The sequence below is a fragment of the Pristis pectinata genome, chromosome 17 (assembly GCF_009764475.1).
Source record: "Pristis pectinata isolate sPriPec2 chromosome 17, sPriPec2.1.pri, whole genome shotgun sequence".
Classification (NCBI taxonomy): domain Eukaryota; kingdom Metazoa; phylum Chordata; class Chondrichthyes; order Rhinopristiformes; family Pristidae; genus Pristis; species Pristis pectinata.
In genome coordinates, this window is record NC_067421.1 from 18600486 (window position 1) to 18618838 (window position 18353).

Here is an 18353-nt window from a genome sequence, read left to right on the forward strand (position 1 = left end):
TGTATTGCAAAGCAAGCCCCCCACTCAGCACCCAAATCAGCAGGAAGGAAACATGTTCTGGAATTGTGTTGAATCTCACACTATTGAACTAATGCTTCTGCAGAGTTCAATCCCATTTTACCCCTAGGTTTGGTAACTTAAGAGGTAATGAAGTCTAGTCACCAATGGAATTTTGGAAAGTGGAGGAGCTGGCAATGGTGTTAATGGATCTGAACTGGTCTACTGGGACAATGGTCTTCCTGTTTACTTCTGAAAGATGAAGTTATCAGCCAGAAATAGCACATTGTGTACATCCCCCATGGACTGCACACCCCATGCATTTGTTTCTTTTTATTTTATTCATTTTACAGGATCTGGACATGGCTGGCAAGACCAGCATCACTAAGAAAGAGTAGTGAGCCACATTTTTGAACCACTACATTCCTTCTGGTAAGGATGCTCCTGCAGTGCTGTTGGATAGGGAATTCCAGGACTTAGAGGCAGCAACAATGAAGAACTGATGATATACTTCCAAATTAGAATGGTATGTGACTTGGCTGGGGGGAACCTGCAGGTGGTGGTGTTCCCCATGCATCTGTTGCCCTTATCCTACTTGACAGTGGAAATCCAGGTTTGGGAGGTGCTGTCAGAATTGCCTTGGTGAATAATAGCAATGCATTTTGTAGATGGCACTCACAGCAGCCACTGTACACCTGTAGTGGAGTGAATGATTATTTAGGATGGTGGATAGGATACTAATCAAAGCCCTGCTTTGTTCTTTTGAGCTTTTTAAAGGTAATGTGACTCAATATGCCAATATTTTTGTGTCTGGTCCAGTTGAATTTCTAGTCAATGGTTATTCCCCAGGATATTGTTAGAGAGGGACTTAGAGATGTTAGTGCCATTGATTGTCAAGAGTAGGTGGCTGGACTCTCTTGTGTTGGCGATGGTCATACCCAGTGCTTTGGCAACACAAGTGTTTCTCGTCGTTTAGCATCCCATGCCATTGCTTGGGTCTCACTGCATGCAGGCACTGACTGCTTCATTTACAGAGAGATTGTGAATGGAATTGAACATTGTCCAATCATCAGTGGACAACCCCCTTCTGATAGAAGAAAGGCCATTGATGAAGCAGTTGAAGGTGGTTGAGTTAGGATATTGAGGAACTCCTGCAATATTAACGAGGCTGGCATCAAATAGACCTTTGCATTCTAATTGTTTTGATATACTACACCTTTGTTGTCTTCTGTGCAATAAGCACATTCGTGTAGGATTTGTTCTTCCATCACAAGTATACAGTTACATAGTGAATTACTTCCTCCTAATCACATTGCTTCTGTCAATTGCATCCAATCACTGTACAGTTCCTTGATTGTAATAATTGAGCTGGGCGTCTTTTGTACCAATGGTCTGTGATGTTACAAAGCATTTTCCATATTTTTGAAACCTAATTACTCCCCTAACATTTATTTTCTCTTCATTTTGGCTCTCTCAGGTGATGTTGTTGGATGCTTTAATCCGACTCTAATCTGGGAGTAAGCAATGCCGGTACAGTTCCCGCAGAATGGCACACTACCTCCAAAGGTGCTTTATTATCATCCATGTGTAGGGCATTTCCAACCTGCACCATCCTCCACTGGGCACTCTGCTGCACCAGAGGCCAAATATCTGCCAATGATTCCAAGTAGCCAGAAATGTACCTTTCTTCTGTTGCTGGATCAAAGGGAGTTGGGGATGGCACAGTGGTACATCTTGTAGAGCTACTGCCTCACAGTAAGATAAGATAAGATATGTTTCTTAGTCATATGTACATCGAAACACACAGTGAAATACATCTTTAGCGTGGAGTGTTCTGGGGGCAGCCCGCAAGTGTCGCCATGCTTCCGGCGCTAACATAACATGCCCACAACTTTGGAACGTGGGAGGAAACCAGAGTACCCGGAGGAAACCCACGCAGACACGGGGAGAAGGTACAAACTCCTTACAGACAGCGGCGGGGACTGAACTCAGGTCGCTGGCGCTGTAAAGCATAACGCTAACCACTGTGCCTGCCCACAGTTCTGGTGATCTGGGTTCAATCTGATCTCCGGTGCTGTCTGTGTGGAGTTTGCATGCTCTTCTTCTGACACTGTGGGTTTCCTCTGGGTGCTTTCATTTCCTCCCACATCTCAATGAACTGTAGGGTCGTATGTTAATTGTTCACTGTAAATTGCCTGCAGTGTGTAGGTGAGCGATGCAATCTACAGGGGTGCGGGAGAGCAAGTAATAGGATTGATTCAGGAATAGTGTGGGTGAATGCTGGTAGCCCATGCAGACTTGATGGGCCAAAGGGTCTGTCTCCATGCTGTATGACTCAATGGCATCTTTAACAACAATTGGCAGTAGCAAAGCAGCACATTTGTCAATTATAACCGTCTTTAAATATAAAAGCACTTTAAATCTCTGCTGAGTGGAAGACACAGCCCCTTTAAGTTCTGTGGTGTCTGATTTAACATAAAATATTAAAATAGTCCTGTAACCTAAATAACTCGTACCTCCCATGCTAGGCATTATTCTGCAGCCAAATTACTGTGGAGAAAATCATTTCTCCAGTCTCTCAGTTAAGAGCAGCCTGAGGGACATGTCGTGAGCAATATCTGTCCCTCTACCCCTTGGGGAAACACTTGGCCTCTAGTTGATGCCTTCTTCTGTTAACCCTACTGCAATCAGGCACTCGCCGTGTGAAAAATGCTCATTCTTTTAATAAATCAAAGCAAAATCAGAACTTATTCACAGATCACACATTTCAGTTTCGACAGATTGTTCTCACATTTGTGTCTTGAGTGCATTCTTCTCCTTAACAATTGTGCATCGACGGGACAGAAGATCGTTGATAGATGCAGATGAACAGGGATTGTTGTCACCATTGAAGAGGATGGGGTGGAAGTGGCTGAGATGCTCCATAATTCAGGATGAAGTTACAAATAAGTTCTTTGTAGCTCCACTCGCAAAGTAAAAAGGATTTTATTATCAGTGGACAACTCTGAAGCTTTCTGCATACCACAGAAAAGGAGAACTTTGGTGAAATTATGTAAAAAATCAATAAGTCCTTGAATTTTCAACATTTATCAAATTTTAAGAGTGAACTTCACATATATGTATAATTAACCAACTGAACAAACAGTATGCACAGTGACTGCATACACAGCTCACTTCATGCTGTTATTGAATCAATTATGATGCAATGTGTAAATATTGAAATATACCATACTTCTTGATTTCCATCCACCACACCATTGCCAGCACAGCAGACATATGACTTGTTTTTTTCATTATTGAAATGTCAATCTCCTGATCACCGTAAAAAAGATCTCATCAGCTTCCATTTATTCTGGCACCGTAAGAACTTGTTGAACACAAAACGCTGCGGGGATAAGTGAGATGTTGTATGCTTCACACTGACAGCATTTCCCATGATTGCAACCTTCTCTTTTACGCAGTCTCCTGTTCAGCTGGCTTTGAAACTGTTGGATTGAAGGTGGGAGAGTGACTGGTGTTATACATGCTCCCAGTGAAAGGTTTGGAAGTCACCCAGCCACTTTGTTGAAGCTATTTCATATAATAACACACACAAAGTGCTGGAGGAACTCAGCAGGTCAGACAGCATCTATGGAGGGAAATGAACAGTCGACACTATTTCATAATTATGATATTTTTTCTCTCTCTGGGAAAATTAAGAGAACAGCCCGAATCTGCTTCCTGGGTATCCGCAGAAGCAATTGTTTTCAAAGCCAGGTTTTGTTTGGGTGCTCATCTGTTGTTATCTGTTGGAAACCATTAGTCCAATGTGTACCTTTTCCGAAATCTCTGAAATTTAATAGAGGTCAGCCTTCTCAGTCCTCACTGAGAAATCACAACCCCAACCATTACAGCTCCCTTTATAAATGGTATGACAGAACAAATCATGGCTTTTGGAGCAAACAAGAGAAAACATATATAAAGTTAAATAAGATGACAGACAGAGAGAAAGTGATATGGGTGAACTGGGAAAAACCAGACATGGATGAAATGGAAATAGGTGAAGAGAGTAAGCAAAAAAGAAATCTTCAAGAATGTGTTCCTGTTAAACTTTATCATAATGACAAGTGGATTTGGACATTCTTTCACACAGGAACTGTGTACAATTTAAGATTTGAGTGAAATCAAGTTGGATGTGACAACTGAGTTCTGCACCTGAATTACTTTTTCCACACGCAAAAAACATCTTTGTTCAGTTTGTGTTGATTAGGTTCGGCATGCTGTACGATGTATTTTCAACTGATCAAGCAATTAATAGCGCAAATATCCTTTTAAGAAAATGCCAATAGTTAATGAATGAGAGGCAATCTTTCGGGACCAGAAAATGAGAACTAAAATTCTGGAGTTTCACTCTTCTGTTAGGTATATTATTTATGAAAAATGTTAGAAGTTTCATAGTTTTCTATTTTCTGTCGCTCTTTTGTGTCTCTTACTACAATTTTTCTTTCTGCCTTTTTATTTCTCTCTGTATCTTATTTCACACTGAATTCGACCACCCACATTCATCTCCTTCTCTGTTGTGTTCCTTCTTTGATCACTAAATCATAATGATTAAAGAACAAGTGATAATGTCAGTCCCCATCATATACCACAATACCAAAGGCTCTACTGCCCAACCCATGTGTACCATGTACCACGCGTACCCATGTGGAAGCTTGCACTTCCAACTATATATATTTGAGCTGAAGAGTGTCTCTGTGCAAAGGCTATTTGTCATGTATTTCTTGCTTAACCTTCCAATTGCTGATCACAGATATTGTCACCTTCCAGTGTGTAACTACACCCAGGTGGGATTAAATTGTTTTTATATACTTTAACATTTTGTACCTAATGATAAACTGATGCTCGGTGAGCAAGTCCAAGAGAAGCAGAGGTTTTCAATTGTCCCATCTCCCGTCTACTGATGCTTCCATTGCATTTAGGTGATCACTACACATGCAAGATGGGTTTACTACGTTCCAGGTCAGTGATCTCTCATCAGAACTGGTGAGTTCTGACATAAACTGGTTATCTGAAGTTGTTGAATTTAGTATTGAGTCCTAAAGTACAAGAACTATTCTTTTAGGTTACGTTGGGCTTCTTTGGAGCAGTGCAAGAGGCAGAAGGCAGGAGTGGGACAGAGAATTAAAATTGCAGGTACTGGAAGATCAGGGCCACTCTTCTACATTGCACACAGGCGTTTTGCAAAGTGATCACTCAATATGTGGTTGGTTTTTCCAATATAAAGGAGACCACATCTTGAGCACTGAATGGAAAAATTAGAAGAAATTAAAGTGAATCACTGCTTCACCTGGAAGAACTGTTTGGGTTCCTGGATGGTGGGAAGGGACTAACAATTCAACAATCCTAGATTTAATAAACAGCCTATAGTATAAAGTTTTTTTTCTCTGTCCAGAGGTGCTGCCGGAATACTTGCAGTATTTTTGGTTTTGATTTCTGATCTGAATATATGAATCAGGAACAGGTGACGGCCACATGGGCCCTTAAGCCTGCACCACCATTTTATAAGATTAGGTCTGATCTGATGGTAACCTCATTTCTACATTCCCATTCACAGATTTGCTTTTAATAACCATTGGGACTGCTGTTCTTACAGCACCCAAGGAAGACATATCACAGTGATCAAGGCATCCTGCAATTTTTTGACCCCACTAAGCAAGAGGTGTAGAAGATGACTGTTCTCAATGTTTAGTCAATTTTTCTGCTAAACCAGAATGTGAATGTTATAAGTCTCCTACTGTAATTTCATCTTAACTGGGACTCTGTCAGTCTAGATGAAGGATCTCAACCCGAAACGTCGACTGTCCATTTCCTTCCACAGATGCTGCTGGACCCATTGAGTTCCTCCAGCATCTCATTTGTTGCTTCAGACTTCAGTATCTGCAGTCTATTGCATGTCTATTTAACTGCAATGTAATTGGTTCCATGTACTGATGTGTCCATACACCAATCTTTCGTGGTAATACAATCCTAAGTGCATTTCCAGAGTCTCATTGATTTTCTGCAATATTCATTTGCCTTCCCGGGAACAAACATGACAAGAATCCTGACTGAGGGAGCTGAACAAACATGGGAGGCTTAATCAAATAGGTTGATGGTGTGATGTCACTGAACCATTCTGCAGCCTTGAGTCCTCTGTGAAGGACAGCTAAATGAAATGGTCCATTTGAAATGGAAGGCCATTTGTAGAGGAGTGCAGAAAATGTTTGTTTTCCATTCAATGATCAATAATGAAGTCCTGTAGTCATGTGCAAGAATGATAAAATTTTACCTTGGAAGATCTTTATTTTTGGTAAATTGTTGCACTCATATGCAATTAAGCATGCCCAAAAACTGGCTTGTATTGATTTACAGCAGTGAATACCACCAACTAGTTCATAAAGTACAAACTTTCTTTGCCTTAGGGTATAGGGCATGAATTCAAGAAGGCTATTTCATCACATTAGAATTTGCAAGAGGGAATATGGGCAAAATCAAGTTTGATTCTGTCTCTGCACACAGCCTACTAACTTTCCCCTCTCTCTTTAGAATTCCTGTTTTCTGCTCACTAGGTTCCTAAAATGCCATCTAATCTAACTGCATCAGACTATCTGATGTTTAATATTAACCATGGAGAGATCTTATGCAGAGTCTCTCTTTCAAGATACTTCATTATGATCTAAAAAATACATAAAATATCTTCATGTTCAGAAATTGCCAGCCCAAAGGCACTGTGCTGACCCAGCTATGGAAGGTTTCCAATCCACTGTTGGTTTGCGCGATCACAGCTCTTACATACATCATGTAAGTAAATGCTAAAAAAAAGCTGCTGTAACTGACACAACTGGCTCCCTACAGACTGAGGGAATGGCATTAATGAGTTTTATTGCCTCTTGTGGCTCCAACTCTAAGTGGGTTCAAGGAGCTCCTGCCTCCCTGGCTACAGCATGATTTGCTGTCGCTTAAAATGGTATCACTCTAGCTGTCCTTGTGATGCTTTTAAGTAGTTTGTGGTTCCCAGCTTAGATTCACAATTCTTGGATTTTTTTTTTCCCCTCTAAAAAGCATACATATGAATTGTCATATATCAGACAGTAGTAGTTTGGAAAGTTGCTTTTGATGTTTCCTCCTGCTGAAACTTTGATAATGTCACAAAAGAAACTGATTAATCATCCATTTTTTATTCTTTATTTCAATCCCCATAGTTTTGTCCTTTATGGAGTATTAGGATTCTGTACAGCCAGACTAAGAAAAAAATTGCCTTGTCTTTCAAACAGGAAGTGTTCCAAGGCTATTTACTTGACTGCCATTTTCAGATTTTTGGGATCAAGTTACATGAACTTATATGATTTGATCTTTACCTGAGGTAAATTTAATTTCCTTTTTCACTTAATAGAATTTTTCTTTGTTCTGTTCTTTTTAAGACTTTGAAAAATAAAGTAAATCATGTCAAGTTATGCATTTTATTATTATTTATAAGAAATTAGTTGCTGGAACTTATGAGTTTGTGCATTGTTTTGTGAGAATTCCATTTCCCATTACACTTAAAGTCCTGAAATTCATTGAAAGAAATGCTGTATATAAAATATTACGAAACAAAGGAAGTCCATTAATTTTAATCTGCAGCAAGAAGCAGTCTGCGTTGATCTTTTCAATAATTCACAGATCCTAATTTCCACCTAATCTTGTTTTTTTTATGCTCCCCTTCATTTATTATTGAAACAGCTTGTAAAGTGGACCTGGCCCAGTCTTCTTTAAATTCTCCTACAGAGATTGTCGGGATGTATTTCCGAGCTATAAAAGGAAGTCGGTCCCAAGAGCCACAGTGGTCACTGGGTTACACCTTCTTTTAATTTTGTACTGTTGTAGGTCATGTTGGTTTGACAGACCTGGCAGAAGTGGTTTACATGCTATAAAGTTGTGAGTTATCATCCATTAGGGTGAGACCTTAAGCACTGTGTAAATGCACAAGAAGCACTCTTAATTGAAAGTAAGGGTGGGCTTGCAGTGTTACCAACACCATTAACTGCAACACTTGTTTGTTCTTCAGGCTCTTATTGACTGATGACTTAGGGTTCTGTGGGAGGGAAGGAAGAGGGAGCCCTGGGTGGCAGAGACCCAAATATCCTTGCGTGTCCTATAAAAGAATTGTGCTTACAAAGAAATGATTTTTTTTACTCACCTACTTGAGCCTTCACTATATATCTAGTAGCTTTCACTGTAGGAATGGTTACTCCAACAGGTAGGATGTTAAATTTGCCCTGGGGTACTAGCTGAGTGATAAGATGTCTTTTAATATATATTAATGAAGCATCTGCCTGATTCAGGGAAGTCCTTCAAACATCCAACAATGTGGGAAAAGCAGTCACTCAATTTTAACTCCTTTTCAAGTTGATTTGCACCGAGAAGGGAATTAAATTCTATCCTAACATGTCAGTCGTAGTCTATGTTGTCAATGCATCTGCTCATATTTTAAAGCAAATTTTGACCTAACATGTCCAACCAGCAACCAGTTTTCCTCCAATAAAATTAATCAGGAATAAAATGGATGGGTAACCCATGTTAAAATCAAATGACACCTTTTTTATTTAAACTACAGATTTCCAAAATTTTTCACTGTTTGACAAAAACCTTCCATTATTATCAACTGTTTCTTAGTCTGCTATTTAATAGACTGTTCTTTGCCATATTCACCTGTCAGAGTGTGTTACATGGAGGCAGCTGTGGTATGTTCAAAATAACATTAATTTCTCTAAAAAGAAAGAAGAATGCAATCCCATACATCGCTTTTTGGGAAGGATATCGGCATCATGGAAAAGGGCTATTGGAAGTAGAATTATCTCCAGGATGACACACTATAGCTTGGAAGAAAGCCTCAAATAAAAAGATTGGGTGGAAAACTAAATTAATTGTCAATTAGATTAAGAAAATTGATTCCACTAACAGTCAACAGTTCAAGTTAGAAATGCCTTAACAAAGATTTGGGCATTCAGTTGCGAGTGGAACTCTTCTCCTTTCTTCTTAGCCAATCCCTTGGTTTCAAGATTGACTTGCTTTCACTGTCTTTGTGGGTTTGGAGGCAACTGATGGGGCCAATGTGGGAATTGTAGACCCTTCCACAGATGGCACTGGATGTGCATAACATGAGGTGATGTTCTCCTTTTACCACATATACAGGGCTTCTGTGTGCTCCCAATGAATGAACAAGGTCATCGATACCATCCCGAATACTCTTCAAAAGTCAAAGTCGAGTTTATTGTCATATGCACAAGTACATGTATGCACAGGTGCAATGATAAACTTACTTGCAGCAGCACCACAGGCAGGCACGGTAGTGTAGCGGTTACAGCACCAGCAACCCGGGTTCAAATCCGGCCACTGTCTGTGAGGAGTTTGTACGTTCTCCCCATATCTGCATGGGTTTCCTCCAGGCTCTCCAGTTTCCTCCCACATTCCAAAGACATACGGGTTAGGAAGTTGTGGGCATGCTATGTTGGCGCCAGAAGCATGGCAACACTTGCGGGTTGCCCCCAGAACACTATGCAAAATGATGTCTTTCACTGTGTGTTTCGATGTACATGTGACTAATAAAGATATCTTATCTTATCTTACATAGCATCATTTAAGCAACATTCACAAGAAAAACATAAATTATGCACAATTTTTACAAGTAAGTACACAATTAGAACAAAAAAATCAAAGTCCATTTTAGTGCAAAGTGATCAAAGTGGTCATAGTGTTGCTAAACTAGCGATTAGGGTTTTGATAGTTGGTTCAAGAACCGAATGGTTGAAGGGAAGTAGCTGTTCTTGAATCTAGTGGTGTGGGACTTCAGGCTTCTGTATCTCCTGCCCTATGGTAGCTGCGAGAAGATGGCATGGCCTGGATGGTGGGGATCTTTGATGATGGATGTTGCCTTCATGAGGCAGTGCCTCCTGTAGATACTACCAATGGTGGGGAGGGATGTGTCCATGATATATTGAGCAGAGTCAACTACTCGCTGCAGGTTCTTATGTTCCTGTGCATTTGAATTGCCATACCAGACCATGATGCAACCAGTCAGGATACTTTCACCACTTTGACTGGTCAAGGCCCAGAGATTCCCAGAAGAAGTGGGGGTGCTACCTTTCTTCAGGGAGGGTTTGAGGACATCCTTTAATCTTTTTCTTTGTTTGCCTGGCAAGCTATTCCTATGACAGAGCTCAGAATAGTATAATATTGCAAATGATGCAGAAATTAGCAACTTGCACTGTCACTGAGCAAGCAGAACAGGATAGGATTTCAGATAAAACAGTGCCAGAAAATGTGGTACCCAGTAATCATTATTAAAGGCACATTGTTTTTCAATACATTCATTAGGTTTTGGTTCCTCTTCTTCAAAGATCTAATCTTCTAAAAGTATTCACAAAATAAAATGATGCATGATTAATCATTAGAATATAAAATGTGAATAAGAAATGTATAATCTTAACTGCTTTCCCAGTTCAAGGGTAATTCAGGATGAACAATAAATGCTGGCATTGTCAGCCAAGTTCCTATCTCATAAGTTAATAAAAAAACGCAAATTGGACAACACTATAATAAAGGAGGACTCACTGAACCATCCATGTAACACCTAAGTAAAACCAGTAAGACAGGAATTAAAATGAACTTTAAATATGAAGGTTGAATTAGGCAATAATATTGACCTGGATCCTCCACTGATTAGTCATTAGTCTGAGCTAACCCATTGCATCAGCCATTCCAAGTGCTGTGTGAAGCCATAACCGGTGCAATTGGCCAGCTGTGCTTGCAGAAAGGTCTCTTCAGACAATAAGGTTCACTGGCTCTGAAAACCAATTTTAAAACTGAATGTTTGTCAGAGACTAGCTCTGTACAGTGTAAGTTATCTACATAGGAGCTGACTACATTAGTGATATGGAGTTAGCAAGTACTATCATTGTTTGAAAGTATTGTTGTATAAAAAGAGGATGATATTCAACATACAGTGTTGATATGGGAAGTTGATATAGTTCGTGCACATGTCATTTACATGGTGTAAGTTCTATCCTATCACTGTTCATCTCTACCATAAATAATAGTAATAGCTTTAAAAAGTGCCTAAAGTAATATAAATTATGAAGATGAGTAATGTAGATGAACTCCTGAGGCTATCTTCCTGTTGTTGCTTTGTGAAAGTTACCTCTGGAACGACAACAGTCAGGATTGAGCAACACCAGGCTGATAGTCCACAATTACTAATTTAATTGCATTCAGGATTTGCTTTTATTTAATTACCTTTGTCAGATGATTGAAGGAATTCAGGACAGTCAATCACCATACAATTTGTAAAAAGACAGAGTTAATGGAATAAAAAGGTTGGTCTGAATTTCACATTTACATTGTCCACTGATGGCAATTTTCCAAATTGTACCCCTCTTCCCCAGATTCACGTACCTGCCACTGATATTAAAAAATGCATGATGTTTTAGTCACCATCCAATAAAATGATTGATAAAATATTGGATGCATATGTACTGGCCACATTTTGCATATGACAAGAGATATTGAAGAAGTCTACCTGAAGCCTGCCATGATATAGCAAGCCTTTGTCTTGCTGGCTTTGTCCATGGAAAGAACAATGTGGGGCAGCAATGCAAAAATGAATGTGACAAGTTCTTCACTAAAGACCTTCCCAGGGTGAGTGCCAATGAATGGACAGATAGGCTCAGAAGGTCCTTTTTGTTGTATGACCATCGGAGTGGAATGAACTTCAGTGATGGAGTACATACAGAGTAATGACCCTAGCTGTTTATCTCTGCCACTAGTAATGAATTTCTAGGCAATGATACTTTGACCTTGGCCATTTACCAACTTGATGCTAGCAACGAAGTCCCAATGTACTCTGTGGGATGGATGAATTTAGAGCAGATCAAAGCACATCTGACTCCATCAGAGCTTGATTTGTTGTGTGTGTCTGATGCCAAGTTTACTCCTGAAGAGTACAGGAGGATCAACCAATGAGGAGCCCTCACAGCCTCCAAAACATGAGAGAACAATGACCGTCAGCATCACAACCATTGGGAGAAGAATCTGAGCAGTCAACCCTAGTCTGTGCTGCAGCCACAGGAGTTGTATCTGTGAGTTGTAGGAAAAGGAGGAGTCAAGATTTATGTTCCATGAGGGCACATGCCTTCATATGGGTCACTTCTTTGGACCCATATAAAAATTATTTACTGACTGTGGGGAGGGGAACAGTAAACTACAACGAACAAGTGGGCACTTCTAAGATTTGCAAACAGCTAAGTTCGCACAAATTCTAACAAAACTTTCCCAACATAACCCTGTGAGAAAAGCCTTTGAAGACACTCAAGAGAGCAACTGTGAGGCTGCAGTATTTATTGCCTGTCAAATCTTCAGTCCCCAACCAGTGCCACTGTGGTTTCACAGACAAGTTGCACTGTGTTAAAGACCTAAACCCCTGTTAATATCAGCCTCAATAAATGATTAGCATATTGACATTGCAGATTAAATCTGTAAATCGGATCATTGGCATCAGGTTTCCAACATGCTATCATGATTAACCCTTCATCTGCTGTAAAACCCATTCCTTCATAGGAGTTAAAACTAGCTCAGTTTATGTTGAAAAATCAGATCTATTCTCTGCAACAAATGAAGTTTATTCCATTATCTACAGCTCTTAATTTGAGTGAGTTTTTCTGAATATTGAACTCAAATTGGTATTGTTCCAGTTTATCTGTCAGTAATGAGGAACTGTACCTAAATTAATAGAAATTTCAGTGCATTTATCCCTTCATACCTAATGGTGCTAACTCGTCCCATTGGAGATATCCACTCTACTCCCATTTCCCGTCACTTTCCCTGTTCCTCATTTTCTTCTAGCGCTTATCTCATTCCCTTTTAAATGTATTGATTGATACATCTTTAATAGCCATTTGCAGTAAAGCATTCCATATGGAATTAAATCCTCACATTAAATATTCTTTCCAAGCCTTTCCCTTTCTGCTTCTAGTGCTAGCTCCAGACAAACACTCCTTGTTTTCAATTAACTGACCCATGGAGGCACTCACTAATTACCATTTCAAATAATTAATAATTCCATTTCTTTAAGCTTTCCTTAAAGCTTCACTTTTCTAATGAACACAACTCTAATTTTGAAATTCCTCATCATAATTACATTCTTGCATCCAGGTAGAATCCCAGCAAGGCATGTTTTATTGGTTCAGATATCCTTTCAATAAAAAATCTACACGACTGGTGTCCTCACCAATATCATTTCAGATTCATTATCTTCTCACTATTTCTATACTCTGCTTAGAAAACAGGAATATAATTTACTATTTCATTATCTTTTCCACTTCCCTCAAACCTGAACCTCTCTTCCTTTACTCTAGTAATTTTACCAAATCAGACATATTCATTTCCATTCCATTTCCCAAGCTCTATAACTTATATTTATTGATTTTTTTTGCTTATTATTCTTGCTTAAGTTTAAGGGTATTTCTCAATTATTATAATTGTTTCAAAAATTATATTTTTATTGATTATTGCAAAAAATTAGGCAAGTACCTCAACTATTTCTATCTATAATAAACTGAATTGGTAAAAATAATAATAATAGCTGCACACTCAAAGTTGTCCATACACTCACCCATTTTTATTAACCTTGATTTTTCTTCCCCCTCCAGAGTTCTAGAGATACATCACAAAATTTGTGAGTTCTATTATGTCCATAAATAAATACAATTGCATCAATGCATGATATCCGCAGTCTAAAAAATACATTCTTAAAACAAAATGATTAGCGTTATGAAGTATTTCTCATGCAGAGACTTATTTGTGTGGAAGAAGTAGATCTTCAGAGGCGGTTTTTGGTAAAAATGTAGATGTGCAAGCTCTACCATTTCTCTAAATTGTAATACATGGTCACTTTAACTGAACCAGTTTTTCTCCTCATGTCGGTATTTGTTTTTTCCCTTACTTTTCACTGTGTCTTCTAACTTAATGGAAGGATCAAGTTAAAGTGCTCATGTTCAGATCATTTATATTTGGAAAAATGGAGATCTCCCTATCAATGCAAGATCTACCTTGATAATACAGAATATATTTATTTTCTTTGCACCTTTGAGCCATTCCTTTGTCCATTTTGTTTCTGAATAGAATGGGAATTCCTGGCTGCAGAGATAGAAGGAAAGGATGACTTTTATTGGCCATTTTTATGTTATCTGGGAGGCTATATTAAATGGAGACTTTATCAGATTCTTCATTTTATATTTGCAGTAGTTGCCTGAAAATAGTATGACTATTGTGTGACTGTTCTTTTTGCATTGAACCAAAGGTTTAAATAGGTTTGTAAATATTTGTGATTAAACTGTAAAATTTGATGAACATGACTATGTAATTCTACAAAAGGTCATTCTTCATAGTTGCTGCCCAAGCTGCATTTCTGCTTTTTCTGTTTTTATTTTCAATTTTATTCTCACGATCCGAGGTTGATTCAAGTCTAAACTGTACAAGTGACCTATAGAGTAATGCATGTTACTATGAATAAGAAATATATTCATAGCCTTCTACTCATATTCTTAATAACATAGAAGACCGTTCAGCCCATCAAGTCTAACCTGGCTACATAGCAATCCCATCAGTTCCACTCTCCCACTTATTCCCCTGTTACCTACTCTCTCTCACTTTCCCAGGAACTACTCCTACAGAGTTCTACCACTCATCCATACAGGGGGTAATTTACGGAATCCCTGAAACCTATCTGCACGTCTCTGGGATGTGGGAGGAAACCCAAGATGTCACAGAGAGAATGTGCAAACTCCACACAGACAGCACTCAAAATCAGGATCAAATCAGATTACTGGAGCTGTGAGGCTGCATTGCTAGCTGCTGCTTCACCATGCCTCCATTTATACTCTTTTGAAAAAGCCAATCCCAGGAGGTGCAGAGGGCAAAGTCTTCATTCATTAAATTTTCGCACAGAAAATTACATCGGTCTCCAAAAGCAAAATATTACAGAGACTGCAAATCTGAAGTAAAATCAGAAAACACTGGAAATATTCAACAGGTCAAGGAGAGAGAAACAAAGTTAATATTTCTGGTTCATGATCTTTCATTAGAAATGGGAAAAGTTAGAAATAATTCAAGCTTAAAACTGTAGAAAAAGCAGGGTGGGGTGAAAAGAACAAACAAGAAGGTCTGCAATAGAGTGGATGCTGTGTGAGATTGTGTGACACAAGGGGTGGTGCTGCCAGCTGAAGGAGGGAGGTAGAGAACAGGGAATAATGCAATGTATTTCTGGGGAGGTGTGAAAAGAGATGAATGAAATATGATCAGAAAAGGAGAGAGGAAAAACTGAATGCTGAAAATGTGAAGCGCAAGACTGGAATGGCTGATTATCTCAAATCAATGTTGAGACTGGAAGGCTGTAATGGGCCAAGCCTGAAAATGAGGTGCTGTTCTTTGAGCATATGTCAATCTTCATTGGAACCATGCAGGAGGTCATAGTAGGAGGGAAATGTAGAATAATAGTGATAGACAACAGAAGCTCAGGGCCTCCCTTGCATTCACCCATTTATAAAGAGAGGTAGCTCCAGCAAACAGAGAGTTGCATCTCAATTGATTAGTCTGACAACTTATCACTTTGTAAAAGCTGTGGTTGACAGAGTAAACAATTTCTTCAGTGGACTTTTGACACTGGTGTCTTTGAAATAATCAGTGTGATGATGCAGAGGTCCAAGAGTTGAGATTGATTTGCATTTCCCTAGGTTTTGGGTGTTAACAATTTCCAGGCAAGAGGTTCTGCACCCAGTCAGCATGGGCAACAGGTCCACCACCAGACTGGGTCTCACTGTTTTTAGGTTTCCTTAGCAATCACAAGAAATTTGAACTGGATTGACTTAAATATACAAAACAGTGTCCTGCACCAATTTCTGTAGCATTCTGCACACACTCTGACTTAGTTTCCAGTTGTACCCTCTCTTAAAGGGATCACTGGGGATTGCTGGAAAAAATGAAGTGGAAGATTTATTAAACGTTTTTAAGCTATTTTTCCCTTGAGAAGATGGAGGTGAGCTGCCTCTTTGAGCCGATGTAGTGTTTCTGGTGAAGGTTCTCCCTCATCTCAGGATTTAGATCCAGCAGCAATGAAGGAACAGCAGTGAATTTTCAGGTAAGGATGATATGGGACATGGCGGGGTGACGGTGTTACCATGTGTCTGCTGCCCATATCCTTCTTCATATGGAGGTGGCAGGTTTATGAGGTGTTGCCAGAGTAGGAGATCAAGAATACTCCATCTAAATCCACACTATAACTGTAATATTTTGCATCACTCACCCTCAGGCCTGTCCTCATATTTTCCTCCTCTCTTTCCATCCTCAACACTTACCCAACTGAGGTAACAGACTCAAACTGCCTGCCCAACATTCAGTGAGCTCCATCTGCAGCCTCTGCTGTGATGAATCTCATTATCCCAGCTTTCTTTGGCTCAAAAAGTTCTCCCTTTCCATCCCCATCTGCTCAATTTAGGCAAATTAGGCAAGGTAATAATGGAGGGAAAGCTAGTTCTGTACTGTTGTAGTGTATTAATGGACAGATAGCTATTGGAAGGCATGTCCATAGCGATTTAAATTTGCCAACATTTGGAGGGGCATTCATATATAAAAAAACACACACACACAAATACACACACACACACACACACACACACACACACACACACACACACACACACACACACACACACACACACACACACACACACACACACAAAATGAGGCTACTGTCTGCATGAACACCCATTCCTCAAGGTAGACATATTATTTAGATTAACACGCAAAAAGCTCCAATTTATTTAGATGTCTATGCCCCTGCTTGCACCCCTTTGTACAAGTCCCTGGTCATTGATAACACCTGGGACAAGACCATTTACTCTCAAGAATATGGAGAGGGTGGAAAGAAGTGCAAAGACACCACGCAAAAAAGAGGAAGGCACTATGGCAATGGTAATTATATTTAATTATTGATCACGTCATCATGCAGCACTCTGATTATAAGTAAAATTAACTGTATCACAAGGCACTTTACCATGATAAAGCTACATTTAGAGTCAGCACTAATGGCATTTGCAACACAACTGACTGGCTCTCTTGAGATCATAGTTTTGAAAGCCTTTCCTGTTCTGGAAGTGTATGAGAGGGGAAGGCGAGTTTCATTCTAAGCATGTAATCAAATAATACTTGTTTGTGTTAGTCATATTTGGCACTGTGACAGCCATTCAAACAGCCTAGGTTAGTTTCAAGGGCCCTAACTTAATGGACTTCATGCCGATTAATTTTCATACAATGGGCCACTTGTGCTCGATCTGGTCCACCACCCGTGCTCACTTCCTGCACTACTCCTGCAGTCTCATTTACCTTTTGCAGCCGTGTGACTCCAATTGTCCTTGAAGCCTGGCTACTGTTGGCAAAAAGCAAGGTAGCACGGTCCATAAGCAGCATCTAGGCCTCAGATGGTGGATCCTGTTTTCAACGGCCTTTGTAAAATGCTTATGTGCCTTTGATGATCAGAGACATTTAAAAGCCATCAAAATGGATTTAAATCATAAAGGAATAAAAAAAATAAACACATTTGGGTTCCAAAAATTAATTTAAAATAGTAAGATTAAACTAAATAAACACCAAAGCACCTATCATCCCTTACCTTGTCAATCAAGGACTGCAACTGCAAAATGAATAGAACCTCACTACATACACCAGTCATCCAAAGCATAAAGGTGAAGGGACTGATGTGAACTGCATCTGACTTTCCAGACCAGGACATACATACCCTTGATATTCTCACCCTCTCCTGTGACATGTGGGATATGGCCACCAAACTCCACTGTCTCAGAGAATTAATGAAGGTGATAACTTGTCTTCTTTTAATGGTCTCATTTTCAATGTTCAGTCACGTTCATGAAAGTGAGATTTAGGCATGAAGTTGTTTATTCTTTTATAAATTGAATGAAAGCTTTTTAGGAGCAGTGGGCTCAGTTAGACATTTCCTTTTGATCAATGAGCCTTGCTTGTCCACCATCTGGTTATGGTGCTAAATCCCTCCTCTCTATATAAACCTATCTAATTATTTTGCAAATTATTTATCCTGTCACCTGCAATGGCCTTCCCTGGTATCTTTTTATATAAGTCTTTCTTTAACCTTTGGGAAAAAGTTGCCTATCAAGCTTTGTTGCATTTTTTTATTTTTAACAGTTGCCATAGCATTTGTATCTGCCATGATATATTTATAAAGTAGAATCAATATCTAACTAAAAGCAGCAACAGTCAACACTTTGATA